Here is a 7,863-nt window from a genome sequence, read left to right on the forward strand (position 1 = left end):
AGCTGCAGCAGACGAAAGGAACATGTCCATTAGGTGGAGAACGGTAGGAAGACACGGAGGAGGAAAGGATAGGTCGCGTGACGAATGGGAGGGAGGGTGTTATGGAGGAATGGTTGGAAAGAAAAGGGCGGAGAGAAAGCGCAATTAAGCCAGCCGCGCCAACGTCGCTCGCTTTTAGCCGCATGCTCACCTCCAGCCCAGAGATGCCACAGTAAAAGTGCGCTCACCGAATGCGCGTCTGCACACTTGTGAACACGCGTATGTACGCGCGCGCGCTATGCCGCGGGAGCTCTAGCGACGCAGCTTATGCCCATGTGCACCCACCGTCACGTCGGATATATCCATGGCGCCTGGTAGACTCCGCGCTGGTGTTTACGCTGCGCAGCAGCACAGGCCTCACATGCTTCTTATCACTGTCATTGCTCACCTTTCAAGTGAAACTGTTATCAATGAAATACTGTACACTGACTGACTTGCATTTGTGAATGTGAAACAAAGCTGCGACTGCTTCTAAGAATACGCCGTCAAAGAAGGTAAGGCGCCAGACACGTACACAAGAGGAGAGAACCACATAACACAAACGCCGACTATCAACTGCACTGTGCAATCTGGCGGAAAAGAAAGTAGACACACAACTTATGTGCGCATGCTCAGGTATGGTAGCGCCACCTTTCAAACAGGCACACTTGCGGGCCTACGCGAGAGATAACTGTTTAGGCATTTCATTTCTTGTTTATGCAAGTTAATCGAAGGCTGGCTCACGCATATGTTTCCAGTATACTATTGATATGCCAGCCTCGACCATTAGACGCGTTTCTTTGGTCTCGTGTCTCAATAAAACAGCGCATTCATAGAATTTTGGCGTGCATTGGCAATCTCGACAGTGCAAAAAGATTAGATGGTGATCCTCCAGTAAACGACCTTTTATGCGCAATTAATATTTGATTAATACAACGCTTGTCTGCGCTATGGAGAAGCCGTCGCAGCTGAAAGGAACGATATGCACCACAACAGTACACCAGTCCGTAACTATGTTCGTGTGTTTTACGAAGGAAATGTCTGTGCGCATTTTGTCTTTTACCTGCTCATTCTTTCTCTGCACGGAGGCACAAATCTCATCTTGCCTATTCGCAGCCGCAAAAACCACGTTAGCACCCTATCTACTTCCCACTTCGTTTAGCCTGTGTGATAAGGAATGGATGTATGGAATACCTACGACACTTTTCTTGTCAATATTGCTTTCTCCAACCACGTTCGAACTTGACGAAATGGTGGGTTTTTTTTCAGCGTACAGTGACAGTGGCTACTGCAACGCGAGGGTAGCCTACTTCTAATAGACACGTAACCTGCTCATTAATGGTGGCGCTCATTCTGTGCACACACGATTTGGTGAGAGAGGAGTTAAAGCATGACATGTAAATAGCGTTTTTTACAACTTTAGTATGCTTGGATGAAAATCTTAGGCACGGTTTTTAAGATCTAGGGGAGTACTGCCAGTACATGTGGTTCTCCTGAAACGCCAAGGAAATGTCTAGAAAATGTGTTGCACTACTTAGAGGCAATTCTTTTGTAAACATTAATCCTCCTCCATCTGCTTTAAATCGGTCGCTCATTGAAGTAACAATGGATTCAAATTCATGCTTACTACAAAACATGATGTATTCGTCAACGTAACGAAATTTCTTGATAACACAGTCACCTAAGGTGGCCTCGATGTATTTGTCAATCTTACTAAGGTAAAGATCACTAAGGACAGGGAAAACCTTGAAACCGATGCAAATTCCGGATTTCTGCAAAAAGACGCCTTCACTCCGCGCAACTGGGCCGTGCGGATCGCCGAAGACGCCGCCAGAAAGCAAGGACTGGCCACCGTATGAGCAAAGGGGGGGGGGGGGGGGAGAGATTGTGGGGTTGTCTGCCCAACCCCCACCACTTCCGGACCAATCATGGCCGCGATAAAGTTTATCTCTCTCTCTCCACGGAACCAGTGTCGACAATAAACAGAAAAGACCCGGTTCAAACGCCACATTTGTCTGAAAAAACCGATTCCTGCACTTGTTCATCAATACAGTCTTTAACATACTTGAACAGCCCGTCATACGGCAAAGAGTAATAAAGGTCTTCGATATCCATACTAAAAGTGCCACAACCGCTGGGATTTTCAGTTGCGAAAAAAGTCGCACTTTCGCCCGAAAGACGAGGCATCGATTGCGACAGCAAATTAGTAGACAGCTATACGAAGTAAGGATAGTAGCTTTTTCGGCCGTATAAAGTGGTAAATATTCGCTTACTAACTAAATAAGCAAGCACGGTGTCACGAGCGCACAGGTAAGCATGAATACATCTTGCTCGGTGACCGCCGAAACTCGTCAAAACGCTGAAGTGAGAAAGCGCGCCAGCGGCAGCGAGAAAATTGACCTTCGCGCCTGCTCTCGCTTCAACGCGAACTAAACGTCGAAAGCACAGTGCATACGAAGCTACCGGCACTCGGCGCATGTACTTTATCTCCATCGCAGATCGCTTTGAGGATGAGACCCCAGTGGGCGCACACTTCGGCAAGATCGCAGATTGCTGTCAAGATACGGCGCCCGCGCAGCAGCAGCAGCAGCCGCAAGAGCAGAACGCTACCCCGCTCCCACCGTCTCCGTCGCCTCCTCCGCGTACCTCGCGTTCGAACGAAAACCACGCGCTTCCTGCCGCCTTCCTCTCTCCTATGCGCGAGAGAGCTGCCGTTGCTGGCTCACCCTCGCACGCTTCTACTCGCACCACAACATATGGTACGTGACGGCGACGACGACCGCGACGACAAAAATGCGCTTCTGGTGTCCACAAAAGTGCTATCGCAATAAAACAAAACTAGCGCCTGCGAGCTACGGATGCGAGAAGGGTGTGAAAACCTCAGTTAAGTTAAGCAAGTTGTGCAGGTAACTACAGTCAATTGCTTGGTGCACTTTTCCGAAACAATTGCTTGAAAAGGAATCGCTTGCTTGTGCGCTTTCTTGCGAAAAAAAAAACTGTTCTAAGGTGACTGATTTAGCCTTCTTCACATTACAAAAAATCAAAAGTCTACAACCCATTGCTTAACTACAGATGACATGAGTTTACAGCCTGAAAATTCTTTTTAATTTTTGTCTGGGTTACGACTATACGTCTTTAATTCCGTCAATATTGCTTGCTCATGCGCATTTGTTTGGAACCTTCCGCAATATAAAATATCACTGCTAGCTGCTTACAGCATCGTCTACAGCAATACATGAATCAGATATGCGAAAAAAAGACTAAAGAGAGAGTAAGTGGGAGAGTGAGCAGGACAGTGTAAAGATAAAAGAATGACGCCCCCTACTTTGGAAATTTATGCTAAGAACCTTTTAGGCCACCGAGGCTGTTCAAAAGAGCGAAGCGGACGCACACATCATGTCCGCCATGAGCATGCCGCAATGCGGGACCTGAGGTCGGCCCAAGGCGACAACGCCAACAAGAGCCTGCAGTTCTAACCGATACTTTTCACGGTCATCGAGTTTATGTGTCTACCCATGCCCCACCATGCATCTTTACTTAGTCAACTTGTATATATTGAAATTCCTACAGCCAATACAGTTACGTGCTATTGCACTTCGTGTAATATTCGAACATGTTCCTATCCAATTCATTGCCTCGTACTCATGGAGAAACTGATTTTATTGCGATAGCGATTATGTGGAGACTCCAGGCGCATTGCTGCCGTCGGCGTCGCCGTTAGCTAGCGTATAAGGTCAAGGGCGATAAGATCGTCGCCACGCGTCATATGTTGTATGTACGAGTGAAAGCGTGCGAAGATGAGCCGGCGATTGCGGCTTAATTCGCGCACGCAAGGGAAGGAAAGAGGGAGGAAGCGCGTCGTTTTCCGTTGCGCGCAACGCTCCGGAGGGAGGGTAGGGAGGGAGGGGGGGAGGGGCGGCGTTCTACTCTGGGCGTCCTAAGCTGCCGCGCGCGCCCGCCGGGCCGCAAGGCTCCGGGAGAAGGGTAGGGACCGTGTTCGACTCCGGGAGGCTGCTGTATCTTGGAGCCATCTGCGACGGTGACAAAATTCGCCCTGCGCTGTGCTTCCGTGGCCTAGTTCGCGTTGATGCGACAGGCAGCTAGAAAGTCAGTCCGTTCGCTCTTGCTGCCTAATTTCCTCACTCCAGCGTTTTGACAGCGAGCTGCCGCGGTCATCGAGTGAGATGTGTTATGGTTTGCTTGTGCGCGCGTGACACCATGCTTCGTCAATTTAGTTAGTATACCAGTGTCTACAAGTTCATGCGACCGATAAATCAAGTATCCTCACCTCGTATATAGCTTACACTATACGCCTTAGCCTTACCTTACCTATACGCCAACTATCCTTAACTCGTTCACTTACTTGCTATCACAATCTATGCTTCACCTTTAGGGCGAAACCGTGACTTTTTAATGAATAAATAAATAATCCACTCATTAATATTGTCAAGTGGTTGGATTCGATCAGAGAACCACAAGCACAGAAGAATGATACTGTAACCATTATGCCTTGACGCTTTTCACACCACAACGGCGTGTCTCATAAATACATCACAGTTTTGGCATGTAAAACCCTGGAAATTATTTGGAAGTAATTGACATGTCACCATACGTCACAATGTGGGATGGTCCCGAAGATAGCGCAGTCAAAACATTTAACAGTACTATGCTCCTCTCCCCATCCAAGGTGTAATGAGTGCCGCTCCCAGTCAATCCGCCCCTTTCTCAACCCCAACTCTCGCAGGAAATATTTTGTCTTTCATCGACATTTGTTTGTGTGTCGCTGGCGAAACACAATTTTCATAGACATGCGTCAAGTGGTGTCTAATTATTTCAGTCTTAAGGCGGCAAATCCAAATCAATATTATCTTTTTTTTTATCGGAGCTTGTGTGTCTAATGGTACTAGTTGCGCTAAAAATAATAGAGGGAAATTGATTGTCGTCATGAAACTACAACTCACCAACTTCCCTGTTGTTCGGCAATAAAGGCAGTGCATGCGGCCTTGAATATGGCGTGGCCAGGCATCTAAATTGACTCCGTGTAACCTTCGGGACAATATGCAGAGGGAATGTAGATGCCGATTTTTAGAATATTTTTCAAGGCTCTATAAAGATGGTAATGTATGTGCAGGCGGGGTCAAACTGCATTCTTGCGTCGCCTTCTGTTGATAAATGGCATTGCGCATGCCTGCCCTTTAATGCTCGCGTAACAGCCATTGAGCGCAGTTCTTGCCAGCATGCTGTCTGAGTCGCCATAATTGCAGAAGATTACGCTAGGAGAGCGGTGGTTTCAGCTGTTGTAACGTGGTGACAATGCACTGCACACTCCGCCTGCAGATAAGAACAAGCGCTCTCCTATCGCAATCTTCTGCAATCTTAGCGATTCCGACAGCATGCTCCCACTAAATGGGCATAGGGGAAGGTACCGGAGAATGAAAGGATGCACATGCGCCATGCCGTGTCTCAACAGAGGGCGCTTGCTTCGTTAAAGGGCGCAAGAATGCAGTTTGGCACGCGCTCACAGATCCCGTATTTTTAACGCTTAAGGGCCCCTTGTCGAAGAAAATTCGGCGTCGGCCTAAGCGCCGGCGTCTTTGGCGGAAATCATCATGCCGAACAACATCATCTCGTAACACCCCGACCGGGCAGACCCTTCGCGTGGCGCAAGGCGTTGGTGAAAAATAAATTATTTTCGAGGAGTAAAATTCGTCAGAAAAATCGTAAAGTACGGCTTAAATCCAACCTGCAGACGTGATAGCGTCGGATTGTAATTTGAATACACAAGAAAAAAGCTTGTTAAACAGGCCCGGGATCTCTGAATGCTATCGAGTTCCACTCTTAATGGCGAAGCTTAAGCGTATTCCAAACTTTCCCCCGCCAGCACGTACTGTTGATTCCAAAGCATTTACAGGCGTGGCCCGGGAACAAAGTGTGGGGTTGATATGTACCAAATTTATTTGTCTTTACAGTGAAATTCCCGATTAGTTTAAGACTGAATATATAGACTATAAGTAAGCTCAGCATTATCGCAGCAATCGCTTCCCACGTACGGATGATACCAAAGCTTTGGCCGATGCGATTGCTGCGATAATGCTGAGCTTATTCATAGTTTCAATGTTCAGTCTGAAACTAGTGGTAAATTGCATTGGGTACACTACTAAAGAGGGCGCATAAAAGGTGCACACTATGTGCCCGGGCCGCCCCTGGAAAGGCTTATTCGAGAGCTAAGCACACAGTTTCTAAATTTTTCAGCACGTAAGACACATAGTTCTGCGGTTATACTTTAAGAGTTCATTTGAGGTTTTCCTGACTGTATGGTTGAGTACTACAAATTGACGTTACGACAAGGATTGCCACTCATATCGCATGCTGAGAATCTCAGCTTCTCGGCACAAGCCCACTCGCACAACTAGAAAGCCATGCATAGAAATGCGTTATAGTGAAAATGCACCAGTGGGACGAATGGTCTATTATTGTGCTTTCTTTTTCGGCCGCACCTTTCTTGGCATGACGCTGATTTTGGAATTATCATCCTTCTTTTTCTTTCCTATTTTTAGGCTCCTTCTTAACTGCTGCTTCGTGTAATATCAATGTCAGTCTCTCGGTTATTCTTCTTTCGTGATGTAAACAGTCCATTTCTAAGAGAGATGTTACGACATCGATTATTCGAATACCTTTCAGAAATAGTTGTGTCTGCACCTCCTCTCCTCCTATGCTCTGGGTTCACTACTGATCAACGCTCGGCACGGTTCAACCTCGGCCTTATCGGCAGCACCCATCGCACGACGAATATCACCGTTACTGTGATTAGCATTGAAGCAATATATCGACACATCGGATGCAACCTCCTAAACGCACCACGTGTAAGGCGTGCATGAAGCCGCAACGCTCTCTCGTGCTTTCCTCTGGGCACGCAGCGCCATGTAGCGCCGCAGGAGGGAACTAGCGGCGTGTCGGGTGTGTGAATATAACAAGTTTTTATTGTATCGTTAACAAAAGTGATAAAAATCGCCGGCGTAATTGAATACAAATCTCCTCATTGAGCTGCGATACTCGAACACTATATATTAGGCGAAATATCAGAACGCATAATTGAATAATTACTCAAATTTCACTGCTCAACTTTCAGGCTAATTACTTTAGCGCGCATATTGCAATACACGAATTGAAACCATGACTTCACAAGGCACATCCACTTCATCTGAAGTATGAAACTAGCACCCGTTCTGAGATGAGCGCAGTCAAACTTGCTATAAAAATGCACTGTTGTTCCACTTACTTTTCTGACAAAACGCCTTTTTATGGATCGAAGTTCAAAAGTTACTGAAAAACCAATGTATTTCGTCGCAAATTTTCGGAATGCATATCTCAAAACTGATATCAATATCGTAATTATTTTGAAGTGGATATGACTTTAAAAGTCACCTGCTACAATTGTTAAATTGAAACATATGACATAAAGTAATTAGTTGAAAAGTTAGTTGGCAAACATATGTTAATTAAACAAATATTCACTGTCATTTTTATGCAACTAATGTCTGCCACTGGGAGTAATCTTAATGAAGTAGTAGAATTGGTTCTCCATGTCACCGGTGATTTTTTTTTTATTCACAGCCCTTCCACTACTGTGAAGATGGAAGCCAGCCAAGCTGTGACTATGGTGGGTCTACTGCAGTGAATATTGCTATAGTGAATTTATATAGTATCATTGTTGATTATATTGAGCGTCTTCGGGATGTTAGTCAAAGAGTAGGACACCCGCGTCTGGTTTTCGCCCGGCGCGATGACCAAGTAGTGCGTTTGCTGCGCCCATAGCCGCGGAACACTGCACGGCATCGTCAGGAT

Source organism: Dermacentor silvarum, chromosome 4 (genome assembly GCF_013339745.2).
Source record: "Dermacentor silvarum isolate Dsil-2018 chromosome 4, BIME_Dsil_1.4, whole genome shotgun sequence".
Taxonomy (NCBI): Eukaryota; Metazoa; Arthropoda; class Arachnida; order Ixodida; family Ixodidae; genus Dermacentor; species Dermacentor silvarum.